The sequence below is a fragment of the Podarcis tiliguerta genome (assembly GCF_965153285.1).
Source record: "Podarcis tiliguerta genome assembly, chromosome: 16".
Taxonomy (NCBI): Eukaryota; Metazoa; Chordata; class Lepidosauria; order Squamata; family Lacertidae; genus Podarcis; species Podarcis tiliguerta.
The window spans coordinates 22168101-22183557 of NC_139549.1; the positions used below are offsets into that span (position 1 = coordinate 22168101).

At 41.6% G+C, this 15457-nt stretch overlaps 1 protein-coding gene across 4 annotated transcripts in view; it reads right to left on the reverse strand.

The window, feature by feature from the left end:
* TAOK3 (TAO kinase 3) overlaps positions 1–15457 on the reverse strand; it is a 120779-nt gene that overhangs the window by 101851 nt on the left and 3471 nt on the right. Inside the window, exon 1 of one of the 4 annotated variants that reach the window (XM_083417627.1) lies at positions 2989–3145. The exons of the other annotated variants lie outside the window; for them this stretch is intronic. The gene's annotated coding sequence lies outside the window, so the exon portion shown is untranslated. Of the gene's footprint in view, positions 1–2988; positions 3146–15457 lie in introns of those variants that run through there. 4 annotated transcript variants of the gene reach the window in all.

A 15457-nucleotide genomic window follows, 5' to 3' on the forward strand; every position in this document is an offset into this window, starting at 1 on the left:
GAATGAGGAAATGTTAGGAAGCATTACAGAAAATTGTGAGGAAGAACAAAAACTGACAGCTGGGAGAATTGAGAGCACAGCGCTAGGAATTTCTTCTTGACAAATGTAATATAGTGCATACATAGGGAGAATTAATGAAAGCTACTCATGCACACTGCTGAACTTTACAATTCACTATAACCGCTGAGGAAAAAGACCCGAGGTTAGTGCAGACAGCTCTCTGGAAGCATCTGCTCGGAAAACAGCCCGTCACAGAGCAAATAAAGCATTCGGCCTCTAAGGGTAATACTAGATTCCATGATGCCCTTGACCATGCCAGCATAACTGGAGCCAGCTGAGTAGGACTTTATCCTAGGCCAGTCTTCACCAACCTAGTGGCCTCCAGATGCTTAGCTGTTTTAAATAATCCAACATTTGCCCCTACCCACCCCACCACCTCAGAAAACAGGATGAACAGGTGCAGGAACATCTTGCCACAAAACAAGCCCATGTCTTTTAGAAGGCAACTGCAGAAAATCAAGTGCTTAGGAATACTGACCACTATGAAAGATTTGGTGAAACCCAGTTTGGACATGCTTTTGCAAATTACCACCACAAATATGAGCAGATGGCAGGCCCTGCAGCCATCATTAGAGGGCTGGGCAAAATGAATGCACTTTTGCGCCCCATGTGTTTTATGAGATCTCTTAATTACCTACTGCTTATTTTTGCAGGCTCTTGAGAAGATTCCTATGGAGACTAAAAGCAGTGCACACCCTTTGCCAACTTATATTTGTCCATCCAGAAAGTTAATTTTATTTCCCTAACCTTCATTTCTATCATTCTGATCTACCCTCCTTTATTTATGTTAATCCTAAAGCAACATCATTAATATCCCCAAATGGGTTTATTTGAATCTATATTGGTGGATCCATTGGGGAGTGACAATACACAAGCTTTGCATGCAAAAGTTAAATCCCTGGCATCTCCAGGAAGGGCTGGAAAACTCTCTTGTCTGAAAATCATGAGAGATGCTGGCAGTGGTTACATGCAATACTGAGCTAGATGGGCCAATGCTTTTATATCCCCTTTGAGTCCTTGGTATTTTGACCACCACATCCTGTACGTTTCTATACATGCCAACTCCATTGACAGACTATGCAATGGCTTCAATTTTTCAACAACAATTCTACCCTGAAATCCACTGGAAAGACCTTTGTACACAAATCATGGGATGAATGCTGAGACTGACAACCTTGCTGGACACGTAGCAGTTCTCCTACTTTCATAAGCAGAAGGGCAGTGCTGTATTTTTAAGTGAGATATAAGTGGCCACGCTTATAATGCAGCACTTTTGGGTTCAGGTGCCCTCTCAGCCTGCTCTGCCATTGGTAACATTCAGCTATTCAAGGGACTAAAACATTTCCTCATCCCACTGTTGCTTAAGTCACTTTGGAAGCCTTTTGGCTAAAGAGTGGGACCAAAATGGTTCAAATAAAAATCTTATATATTTACTAATTATTTTAAAGAGAGAGAAATATGTATGCATGAAGCACAGAGGGATTTTGAGATCCCTGGTAACAGGAAAAGGAGGAAAACTACCAGTTCTCTACAGTGGAAGTTTTGCTTCAAAGCAAGTAAATCACCACCATAACTAAATCACCACCATAAGACATGCTCTGTTTACTATAGCATGATGGTTTTCCTAAAGAGTCCCATATAACAATTCTATCTCAGATCCATATGAATGGCATTGCAGGATCTCTGTTCAAATGTTGCCCCATTCTGAACATTAGAATCACGAACTCAAACCTTGCTGCCATTTAGCTATTTGGCTTTCTAGGGAAAAGTCAATGTGTCCTGGCTTAGAACTGCTTTGCTATCACTACGGTTATACAAATTGTTACTAAACACTAGCAAACTTATTTATAAAAGTTATGTTTGCTGTATTGTTATTATTAATATCTAGAAGGAGAAAGTGATTATACTGCAAATTTTTGAAGACAACAGAAACTTTCCAAGATTCATTTTGCAAAACTGAAGTGTTTCAACTCCCAGAGAAAGAGAGCAGAGATTCTCTGGGCCAGTAAAAAGAAACTGACACAGTATTGGAGTGCATGGATTCCGCACATACAGAGCATGCCCTGTGAGCATGGGAACAGGAAGCTCTGGATACACATCTTGCAGAAATGAATGAAGCAGTACCTTCTCTCCTACGTGTGGCACACTAAAGCCACCCAGAGCTTTAGCAACTGGGAGGGATGTTTGGAACACAGTTTTGCAACTAAACACGCATGAGAACGCAACAGCTCTGCTGATCAAGAGCCAATATAGTCTGGCATCCTGTTGCCAACGGTGACCAGCCAGATACCTCCAGGAAGTCCACAAGCCCTCTCCCACTGTTTGACTGGAGCATCTGATCTTTAAAGATATATTACTCTGTTCAGAGATATAACACCCAAATAGTGGAGCAACACAACTCAAGTATTTGCACTCGTATTAAGTCCAGAAAAGAATGAATACAAGGTATAAAAAATGGGGTTTGCAAGAAATTGGAACAACTGGACAAATTTAGTTTGTTAGCAAGATTTGTCCTAAAATAAGAAGCTGCAAATACAAGATTTATGAGAGAAGAGGCAGGCAGCACTGCTGCCTCCTTGAAAATTATAACCTTTGAACAGCCCAAATGCTTTCAAAGCATGTCTTTTAAAAATCATGGGGGCTAGAAACTTGGCTAATTTTTTTAAGAAAACAAACCTCAGCACCACTAAAATCCAGATTCCATGATAAGCTCCAAAAGAAAGTGGCCTAATTTTGTATTTCCTTGCTATAAAACACGGCAGGTATGTGTCAAAACTGGAAGAAGAAAGACAAAATAGGGGGTGGCTGCAGAAACTGAGTCGTTCCTATGCAGGAAGTAACAGTAGCTATACTTGCATCACATTTATTTACCCTACAGCAAAGATACACATCATAAGCAATATCTCAGTCACTGCACAAGAGACTTACCTGTTCTCAGAGGGAGAATTCATTGAACAATTCCCCCCCAAATGGTAAAAGTAACACAGGAAGTCCACATCATTCTCATTCTGCAGAAGAATGTAAAGCCCTCACTCCTACCCAGCCATCTCTAAGTAATCGCTCTGCTTTACAAGATCTGAGTGGCACAAAGAGAACCAGCAAGGGGGAGGGAAAAAACCAGCCACCCCCATGCACTCCAAGCATCTGCAACCACAAAGACTCATGCTTGCAATGAGATAACTCCAGATGCTAAAAATAACCAGCCGGCTGCAATTCCCACTGTATGTAGCTGGGCAGAAACACTTCATTTCCCCCAAGTATGCTTCCTCCTAAAACGCAACATTAAAAAGCCAAACTTAGGCCTTTGTGGCATGTTTGCCCTATGTGATAACCTCTCTTGTAAAATGAGAATAAGCTGTGGAACTTTTGAAAGAGTAAACCTATGCCCAAATTGATCTTTAGATTTCATTTATCGGACTCTTTGATGTAAAAGAAATGAACAGATTAGATTATGGACTTCTAAATTAACCAGAAGGTTGGTGGTTTGAGTCCACCCATGGATGCCTGTGGGCAGGATTCCTGCATTGAAGGGGTTGGACTCAATGATCCTTTGGGTCTCTTTCAACCCTACAATTCTAGGACTGCCTAGATGTCAGCTTCCCTCTTTGCACCTTTCAGTCATCACCATGGCTGAGCAAGGATTCAAACTCAGTCCTGATTCAACACACAACACTTTATTCACTATACTGGGGAGACCCCAGAGGAAATCTGCAAGGGAGAGAATAAATGGGCAACAGCACCCCCAAACAAATGTGAATCACTCTGAATGACCCATCCACAGCATTGGGAGGCTGTTGCCTCTGAGATGCCAAGGCATCAGATCAGCCTGATGCTTTTCTTTTTGCATGAAGGTCACATCCGCATGATACATTTGAACCACATGGATTCCCCCAAAGAATCCTGGAAGCTGTGGTTTACCCCTCACAAACCTACCATTTCCAGAACACTTAACAAACTACAGTACTCGGGGTTCTTCAGGGAAAGCCATGTGTGTTAAATGTATGGTGTAGATGTGACCCGTCTCCTGCCTGCGCACCAATCTTTGCCAACAAATATGCAAAATAACTGGGGGGGGGGGGTTGTATCTGATAAAATGAGCTCTCTGGATACCGCAAGTGAGAGTGCCTTTCACCAACACAACAATGGGGTCAAAAAGTATGCTGGGGAATCTCATAGCAGGCAGTGTCCTAGTAGTGTGAGTGTGCCACTTGGGTAGCTTATTTTGGTATGCAGGGGCATATAAAGTTCTTTTTACAGCTCAGATTTGCTCATGCAGCTCTGAAGAACTGGGAACAAGAAACCAACTAGGTATAAGAGTAGTGAAGAAGGTAATGGGTATGCCTGTGTGAATGTTGAGAAAGGAGCACTTTTGAAATATACTTCATGGACACCAGGCCAAGGTTCAGTCTTTATTGCCATTTAGACAAGCCCTGGCAAAGAAACCATCTGCAGAGGTGAGAACAATTTGCTGGAAGTGCTTAGAGACTAGAGAAAGGGGGATTCATAAAGGACTGATGAGGCCCTTATGCTATTGGAGTTTGCAGCATCTTTGCAATCCATATTTCGCATGTTTGAAGGCTTATGTTTTTGTAATATTTTTTAGACCATCCACATCAATCCCTAGTATGCGAGAAGCAGAATTTGTACCTTTTAGGAAGTACTGTATATATTTTCAGCTCTTAGATTATACAATCTACATCTGCCTTCCCTAACCTGGTGCCTTCTAGATGTTGTTGGACTAAAACTCCCACCACTATTGATCATGCAGGCTGGAGCTGATGGGAAGTTGTAGTCTGCAACATCTGGAGGGTACTAGTTCCAGAGACTTAAAGATAAAAATGTCACTCCTTTCCATATTTACCAAAGTCTGTGTACAGAAAGAAACCACTTTACAAATGAATCAACTTGAAACAGTCATTAGTCAACCTGTCCTTGAAGCAAGGCTTGAAAACAAAGTATGTCCCATCATGTGGTTCAAAAAAATTATTACAGAATCATAAATCACCAACTCGGTTAAAAATGTATCATGACAATTATTCAAATAATCAAATAACTAAAACTTCAAAGAATAATAAAATCCAGAATTCTAGAAACAAGTACGGTAAGCAACACCGAATAAAACTGCAGCCTAAAGCTTTTTTCTAAACCATCCTGCCTCGTCTTAATACACAAATGTAAGCTAGCTAGCTAGCGAAAAAAAAGTGTGCAGTATTTTGTGTACTTATTTGCAAAAGGGTAATTAATGCTGTGACCAAGTTGACCTAATATCTAAGCTTACGAGAACAAGGAAGAATGCTTTCAGTGTTTTATTGAATGGCCTTTGAAACAAACATTCAGAGTTCTTCTGCAGCTCCTATTCATTTCAATGCAGCTGTAGGTAAGATGCAGTAGATGTGGTAGATGCGATTGTGCCGCATTATGGGTCAGTTCGAAAGCAACTACTCTATTCCCAACTTAAGAATGGAAAGCAAAATATCAGTGGACCAGAAAAGAGGTTTAAAGATGCTCACAAGGCAAATCTAAAAAATGTAGTATTGGCACTGATAACTGGGAAAAACTGGCCTGCGAGTGCTCCAATTGGAGAATAGCGTTTACCAAAGGTGTCATGGACTTTGAAGAAGCACAAACTCAGGGTGAAAAGAAGAAATCAGCTAAGATGAAGGCACATTTGGTAAACCCTCACCGTGATCAACGCCCACCTGGAAACCTATGTCCCCATTGTGGAAGGAACTGTGGATACAGAATTGGCCTCCACAATCACTAACGGATTCACTGTTAAGACCGTTTTCATGGAAGACAATCTTACTCGGCTATAAGTGATCGCCAAAGGAGGAGGAAAAGGATGTGCAACATTTCGGGGCAGTTCTGTGCATCCCCCACTCTGCTTCCCACCAAAAAACCCACTACCTAAGTAAACCACCTCAAATTGCCTTGAGGTAGATAACCTCTGATAAATAAACAATCCATTCAGAACAGTTGGGAAATAAATTTTAGCCAAGAATACAGGGGAATCAACTACTTGCTTTGGGGGATCAAGGAACCTGCACATCAGACTGTTCATGCACCAATCAAAAACTTTGACTCAGATCAGTCCAGCCTAGTACCATGTTCCTCTGATTGGAAGCTGTTTTCCAAGATTTAGACAGGGATGTGAACCTGTCCTTCAGTAGCTGTTGGACTACAATTCCCATCATTTCTGAATACTGTCCATGCCTGCTGGGGCTGATGAGTATTGCAGTCCAACAACTTGGGGAGAGCCACAAATTCTTCATCTCTGGCCTAAGAGATGTTTCCCCACCCTAAAATTACCCAAGGTAATTTTAATTGGAAGTGGTTTGATGCATACAAAACATGTGCTGTACCAGTGAGCCATGAAACAGTGTTTTAGGAACAGCATAAAATTCAAAACTAACTTTCAGTACATTGCAACCACACCTTTGCCAAATGAGAGCCATCGTTCATCTCCACATAAGCAGATTAAACATGTCAGAAGTACAAATAAATGGAAAAATCTTCTCAGGCTGCTTCGTGCCAGTTTTGCTGCTCTCTGTCTGATAAACAGCAGCAAATAGTCTATTAAAGCTTTCTACTTAAACTCATTTAAGAATACAAGAAAATTTCTTTATATATATATATATTGTTAATGGTGCTTCTAGGCTGGCCCATAACCACAGTTCTCTGGATGTCATACATGAAATATATTTTCCTATGATATAAAATCAAAACACGACTCCACGTTGATTTTCTTTTGCAACAGAACCACACTCACTGGCCTACATTTCTGTATTTATTAAATTTCTATACTCCCCTTCATCTGAGGATCACAGGGCAGTTTACAATACAAAACCACAAAGAATATAACATAGTAACAAACAACATCAATAACCCCCCACCCACCCCCAGTATATATTTATTGTATTATGTACAAAGAGTGCATCACGTCAGGATGATTCAGCACTGACTACACTACTGTGACTCTGTCTTGAAACACTGCAAAACTAACAGCAACACCCCCACATAAAACCACCATAGAGACTGATAGAATATACATATATATAAAATGCAATTTCTCCAATCAGCTCAAGGCAGTGTACTTGGTTCTACCCCCTCCACTTTATACTCATAGTCCTACAAGGTAGGCTAGGCTGAGAGACAGTATTTGTCCCAGGGTCACACAGTGTGTGACATGGTTGAGTGGAAATTTGAACCCGGGTCCCCTCAGTCCGAGTCCAACCCTTCAGCATGGTGTTTGCAGCTCTGCGAGACCGTGGCAACACTAGAAAGCAGGTATGTGGACCCTTAAGGTTAAACACATAAGGAAAATAGATCAGTGCGGCCTAGTGGTTCCACGATGTTTCCAGTGCACTCTGGCACTTGTCACAGTGTCCCATTGTGCCAGAAGCTGTTTAGTCGTGCTGGCCACAAGACCTGGAAAGTTGTCTGTGGACAAACGCTGGCTCCCTTGGCCTGAAAAGTGAGATGATCACTGCACCCCATAGTCACACTTGACTGGACTTAACTGTCCAGGGGTCCTTTATCTTTACCTTTTACCTTAGTGGTTACATGTTTAAAATTGCAGAAACCTAGGTTTAAATCTCCACTCATGACCTTGGGCCAGCTGCTCTTTCCTAGCCTGACTTATCTCAAAGTGTTGCTGTGTAGGTATTGTTGCTGCTGTTGTTATTATCATCATCCATTCATGTTGTTAGTCGCTTTATCTTGTCCAAAGCAACTTACAACCATCTTGTGTTGGAGGAGAAATATGCTGAGCATATACTCTTTGAAGGGAGGGTATAATGCAAGGGACGACTTCTCCCTTTCCACTTTTGCCATGCCATGAATAATTTTACACACCCCTATCATGGCCAACTTGCTTGCTTTCCCCCCTAAATTAAAGGGGGCCCTGAACTTACTAGTTGAACTGCTATATATTTCCCTAAAGATTCATGGGAATTAAAGCTTAGGAAGGATGCTGAGAAATCTATTGAAGAGCCATATCCATACCCCAGGCTGGTACTTGAACCAAAGCCCTTCCCAGTTAAAAGATCTGCAGCAGCTTTTCATGCAGATTGCTGTGATGAGTTCCTTTTAATACACTGGGTTTTTTATTTATTCATAACTTTATTTATTCATAATTAGTCGCAAGTTAACAACCCAGTTTTCTGCTTCACACATCAGGCTGGGGCACTTGCTCACAAATAACTCACCTGCTGCTCTTTGTGGGTGTGGTTGAAGTTACCTTTCTATGAAAGATACCTTGAAGTATTAAGACCAGCTATTGCATCTAAAGATTCACTTCAAAACACACAGCACTGGAATCAGCCCTAAAGCGCAATCTGCAATATGTTTTCCAGCAGTAGTTAAAGGTATATTTTTTTCCTTTAGTGGTGCAAAATGTCCACCCACAAAAACCAATAGCAGAATGTTATGAGACGAGAAGGGATGAAAAGAAAGCATGGCCACTTCTTCCTGGAAAGAAAACTGGGTGGTATGAACACACTCTAAAGGGCACAATATACAGCTGCAGGTTTTTCAATATTTTCTGGATTCTTTAAACTAGAGAGCATATCTTAAAACTAACAGGTTAAAAGGGAATTTGTACTAAGGTTGCCTTTTTCCACTTTGAAAGCATTCCATTATGGCTCTGCCAAAAGTGTTTTGTAAGACCTTCTACATTAAATCTGACATTTCCCTACCACTACAAGTTGAGTAATGAATTCTTCATACACACAGTGTGAGCTCACCCTGCTAGAGAGACAAGCGCATGAACACTGCAGCCCTGTGCAAACCAGGAAGGCAGCCCAATCCCAAGAGTCAGCGGTAGAGCTCCCACCCTGTCACAAAACCCTTTGCTAAATGTTTTAGTACCACAGTCATCCTTCTGTTAAGAAGCAATTTCAATAATAAAGAAGATTTTCACTTTGGTTACAAGAGAGCAACAAAACATCTTAAAAACAGATCTAATCCTTATGTGTAAGCATGTAAATATGCTCAGGCACGGAGCATAAGAATGATGAACATTACAAGCATTTTGCTACTACTGTGTCTGAACTTGAGCCTCTTTTGGGTAATAAGGCAAGAGCAGGTCAAACAATCATTCCTGACCCCTATAAAAGCTTCTGGGTGAGGCTTGTTCCATGGGGAACATGGAACTACAGAGGGACGCAACTGCTGGGTTCTCTGGAATAAGCTAGGAACTTTAGCCTTGCCCTTGCCCCACCCCCTACTTGGCACTGACAAGCCTTTGCGAGTGACTTACTACTGACCAGATTCCCTCACCTTCTGTCTAACTATCAATGAAGCCATGAGCTGCAGCAAGCCTCTGCCCAGCCAACCTCTCCAAATTTAGATGTGGGTGTGCTTCATGTACATATATGTCATTTTGGAATGGCAATGATGAACAGCTTTTTGGTAAAGAGGAATAACTCCACTTTGTTTAAGAAGTAACTGAGCCAGGAGCTACTAAGCAGAAGATGACAAGTTTTGGGTCAGCCAGGGGTGGAGGAAGCAGGAGCAAAACACAGCCATGCTCCACCCACCTTCCCAATGACCCACTTCTGCATACACACAGAGGAACTGGATAGCTCAGCTGGTAGAACACAAGACTCTTAATCTTAAGGTTGTGGGTTCAAGTTCCATACTGAGCAAAAGAATCCTGTATTGTAGGGGGTTGGACTAGATGACCCTTGTGATCCCTTCCAACTCTACAATTCTATGATTCTATTAAGTTTCAGGGAATATCACCTGACCTGTTTGATTGGTGAATAGAAATGCACAACATCAATCACTGTGAATAGTAAGGAATATGAGGGCTCTGGTTTGATCTTTTTAATCATGAGCTTAGAAGGCTGTTTTTTAAACTCATCCCTACTTAGATTTCAGTCATATGCAACCAGCCTCTTGGACAGAGGCCACCAAAAAAATAAAATAAATGCATTTTAAAAGTCTGTGACTGTTGACCCACAATGGCTGGCTTCCAACAATCATGGCTGATCACCCTGATCATACCATCAAGCAAGTAAAAGAATCTGGAGTTGTCAGTATATTGCGCATGAAGATTATTTCCTCTCTCCCTGCACCACAAGTGTGCACAGAGTCTTCCCTCAAAAGATGGGCAATAAGAAGGTGGTAGAGAATAGCCTTTCATAATCATATTTTAATCCTAAAACTAAGATGAGACACTTCTATGACAAGAGGTTTCTGCAATAAGATGAGACACTTATGACAAGATTCTGTAATACTGTTGAATATTTATGCAACCCTCTTGAAACTACTGCTCCAACTGTGGAATTGATAGTATACAACCCCCAAACTCAAAGAAGTAGCCGCATGGTAGGGAATCAGGAGATGAGGTGGAGGCCTGACTCTAAGCTTGGGAATATTACATCTTCCTCTCTTTTTAAAAACAACAATTAGGAGTACAAGGGTTAAAAGGAAAAGACACGAGGAGAGACATGCAGTAAGTAGTCTACTGAATCGCTCACAGTAAGAATTACAACTGTTCTTACCCTCCGGTGTTCTGGAAGCATTGGGCATTTTTGCAATTTGCATTTTCTAAAAGTTAATATTTTATTCAAATTTAAATAACACATATTGGACTACTAATGTGCATGTAAGTTTATCCTTTCTGGTAAATTAGTGCAAAAAATGCTTCCAATCAAAACAGTTCCGGCTATGGGCCTGACTCAACCAGCTCTTCACCAACCTCCCTCCATAGGTTCTCATGCAGCCAACAGCTATTTGCCAGTCACATGACTTCCATTTCCCTTCCTCTTCTACTCTCCCATCACAAGTCACTACCAGTTACACAAGTTCAGATACAGAAGCAACTAAAAGCCATCATGACCATCAGCTCACACAGATGCTTCCTTCTTTAAAAAAAGAAGAAGGAAGAAAACTTTTATATTTCCTGAACTGAAGCACAGTCCTTATCACTTACATAACTGAAAAGGAATAAACTAAAGAATCCACCTTCACGCTACCCAAATACTGTTCGGTAGCCACACAGGAAGTGGTCTGTACACACAAGAATTTTAAGGATTTTTATCTCATTCATGTAAACCTGTGCATAGCTTCTATCACTCTTCTTTCCCCATTATACACAACTTCCTTCACACACACAAAAAGAGGCCTCTCAAGAAAGAAGGCATTAAAGTTGATTCAGCTCCAGTGTTCCAACACTAACCAATACCCTTCAGATTTCAATGCAATGGTAGCCACAGTTTTCAATACTGAAACATACAATAGGGTCTTGGTGCACTTAAATGACACATGGACAATTCAGGATCTTTAGGAGCTATTCAGATATGCCTAGATTTGGAGAGAAGTTACTGAATTCTGCCAACACAATAAACATTGTTTAAATTAAAAATCTAGCATTTATATAGTACATTTCAGGATTTATAAGACACGTGCCACCTTTCAAACTAAGAAGCACTTCAAGCCTACCAAAAGAAAATTAAAGTAAACACAATGATTAAAAAGTACCTAAAAACACTGAACATTAGTCCGCACACACTCAAAACATCAGAACAGCAGCATAAAATTAATCTAGTTATAACCACAAATGCCTGGGAGAAAAGGAAACTGGTTAGCAATAGGATGCCTGCAAGTGGAAGGTGCATCTCAGGGTCAACAAATGAGAATACCTTGCTGTGATATCCTCTGCGATCCTACCTTAGTAACAAAAAGCAAGGCTTCATTCAATGACATAAGACAGGGTGGTCCAATGAGCAGTCTGAGGGAAGCCCTTTTTTTTGGTGGCCCTCAGCAACATTTGGCACCCTCTCCCAGCCCCGTACCCTGCCAGAGCCTCACGCCACCTTCCAAAAGCCTGACACCTTGTTTAGCCAGCTTTGGGAGGGCAGCACAAGAGCTGAGGGTGGGGGCGTCAAATTTTGGCCTTGCTCCTCCTGCCCCCCGATGTGCAACACAGCAGTGTGCAGCCAACAGGTTCCGTGTCAAAGTACCCTTGCGGCCCACTTTGTATGAAAAGTTGGGCCGTCATGACCTAAGAGCACAGGGAGGAACATATGTGCTAAAAAAAGGGCAGGTGTCTTGAAAGAACTGCTCAGATAAAGCAGGCAGTATTATCATTCCTATAGAGGGAGATGAACCTGAAAGACAGGGTTTTCTTGTGGCCACCTAGTGACTAGCTCATGGGCAAGGTGAGCATGATTTGAGAAGAAAGAGACTTGGTAGTTCATACTCTCAGCTACCACAATGAGCCAGCTTTTAGCTCTTTTTAAAGGAACAGGATACTTGGTGTTTGCAATCTAGGACTTGTTAGAAACTGTAAGCTGTTGCAGTTGCGAGCATGTTGGAAAACTGTACCCTAGTGTGCCAGATGAAAAGTCTCTGTGCTTCTCATATGCTAGCTAAGAACAAATGATTATAAATCTATAGATGAAATGCTGTCTGTGCCGCTGCAATGAAGAAACGAAGTGATACAAAGAGTAACTTCATGGGTACATCTACCTGCACGTTTTCTTATCAAGCTTAGACATAATCAACCATACACATAACTGTAACTCAGCGCGTCTGCATTATCAGTAGACTACCCATTTAAAGACCCTACACTACTTAAGAGTTGCTGCAAAGTAGGCAGTCATTTCATAAATGGGGAAACATAGGATAGTTCTTCCCAGTCACTGTTCTGCCTTTCTCAGTTCATTACGAGATCCTGCAACCCAGTCTAGTTTGGGCAAATTGCACCCATTTGTCTAGATAACTTGTCAATTCCATCAGCTAATTTATTTTTAAATAGAAGGAAAGTTCAGCCACTACACAATCCAATATCAAACACCCATTCCCCCTTGTTATTTGGGGGCAGCACCCATGCAGCTAATTTATTAGAAGACTAAGTAAAAATGCATGGGTATTTTGGAAAATAATAACACCTGCAATTTATAACAGCAATATATGGCAAACCAAAAGCTAAGGTGAAGCCCAATAAAAGTTGGATAGAATGACCATTCACAGAACCCTGTACTTTCTTGGTCAGCATAACCATTGCTATAGTTTGAGAAGTTCTTGAAGGACTGTAACGCTGGCTCTAACTACTGCTCACTTCCACTTGCACAAAGCCACAAGCAGAGAGCTCTTTGACATCGTCCTCCCCAATTCAAGAGCAAAACTTTGGCAGAGTTCATTTCTTAGTGCCCAATTGCTCTACTCACTCTCTTTTCATTGGATTTTGGCACAGGAGTGAGCAGCTGAAGTACAAAAGACACTCTGTCACTGGTTGCATTCACATGTGAAAATAAGCCATAGTTAGTGGATGACTGTGTAAATGGTTCCCACTGTAGTCCTCCTCTAGCGCGACCAACTATGACCCTGGCTTGCCATTAAATTCTAACATGGGGGGGGGGGGCTATGGTTTGCTGCAAACAAACCACAGTGTGAAGCTAAAGTTTGTTCTTGGTTTTCCCATCATAGTTTGTTTTAGCAGAACAAGTCACAAGCTCAAGTTAGCTGTTCCCACTTGCAAGATAGAGAAGGAGAAATGTGGTAGCAATCTCTGCATTCCTGATTTACCGTTAACCATGGATTACTGAACAGCTGGCACTTGGACTTAAGAAGCATTTTGCCTACGTTGTACGTAGACATCTAAGGAACATGCATTTATTAATTGCCCTTTCTTCAAAAGGAGTCCAGGGCAATTTTCAGCAAAGGTAAAAACGTAAGGCCACAGGGATTGTTACTATTAGGAAAGAGGAGTTTAATATGTTATTTGCTTGTGTAAACAGTGGCAGAAGTGGCCAAAGTGAGTAATGAAAGGGGGATTCTTACAAGCTATGCCAAGGACCAAATAGGAAGCCTCAGGAGGTCAGATTGCAACTCCCCCAAGCTGCCATTTTTTTATCCTCACTATACTCTTTCATCAAGGCTTTGTCACAGAAATAGTTTTGACAGTTAAAGCAAAAAAAAAAGTTATCTACAGGAATCCCAGTTTTGCTGTTGTCTACATGCAACCACATTCCTTCCACTGCAAATCATGGAAGACTAAACACATGTTGTTATACAACCAATGCCTATGGATCACTAGCAAACTATTCCAGGATCAAAAGGGAGGGGGGAACCTAAGAAATAAATAGTTATATCCAAGATTAAGTGATCAAAGTACACAGCACCAGGAAAAGGAGGAAGTGCTAGCAACAAAGCAGGATGGCTGAAGAGCCATACGCAGAATTATTTGAACAAAAATGTGCACAGCTGAAATAGAGCCTCACTAATACAGACACAGGGAAATGACCACAGAGTTAGTTCTAGAATAATCTGCTTTCTTATGAAATGAAGCCAATATAGAAAAGTAAATACATAGGATTAAAGTCCTGATGCTTGAATTACTTGCCATACTTCTAATGCATCACAGAACAGGTACTTTGTAATAGAATACAGGCTACAAGGGATGGGAGTAGCATGTAAACAAACAAGCCCTACTTTCCTTCTGCAAGAGCATTTCTAGGTCTACGTTTAAAGAGATGAGCATGGTACTTAGTAAAGCTGCAATATAAATGGATTTACCTTCAACCCATCGGAAACTCGCTGCATTACCACTTTTACCTCCAGGCTAAAGTTAAGCTATGGCATGAAAACTGCTCTCACGGCCAAAGCTTTTAAAACAAACTACATACCCATGGTTTACATCTCTCACTGACCACCACTAACCCAGCCTATGCTTTACTGCCAATACCTTCCCTCACCGTAGAGCACCAGTTCCCTGCAACTGAGCACAACTTCTTTCACTCCCTAACTCTCTAAGCACAGTGTCACTGCTGCCCCTCCTTCATCCTTCTTATCCAAACTTCACAGTGTCATTCCACGCCCACAAGTATAAGTAGTTTACATCTTTACCTAATGTTATACTCCAAGTTAGCTATGTAACGTGGGCGTTTTGATGTTGACTACATATCCATTTGCTCCTGCAACCTTTCACAGCTGATTCACAGGATCCAAGATGCCACCTAACACAAACATACCTTAAACAGGCTTGTTGCATACTCTTGTACAGCTTTCCACCTCTCTCCAAGCTGTTACTCCTGCTTGGCTGCTCCCTCACACTGCCCCCCCCCAATTATTTCCTCTCATCTGCACCCCACACTGAGTTGCCACACTCACATTGTTGCTACCACAGCTACAACTACCCTCAAACTACCGTATTTTTTACTCTATAAGACGCACCAGACCACAAGACGCACCTAGTTTTTGGAGGAGGAAAACAAGAAAAAAAAATATTCTGAATCTCAGAAGCCAGAACAGCAAGAGGGATCGCTGCGCAGTGAAAGCAGCAATCCCTCTTGCAGTTCTGGCTTCTGGGATAGCTGCGCAGCCTGCATTCGCTCCATAAGACGCACACACATTTCCCCTTACTTTTTAGGAGGGAAAAAGTGAGACT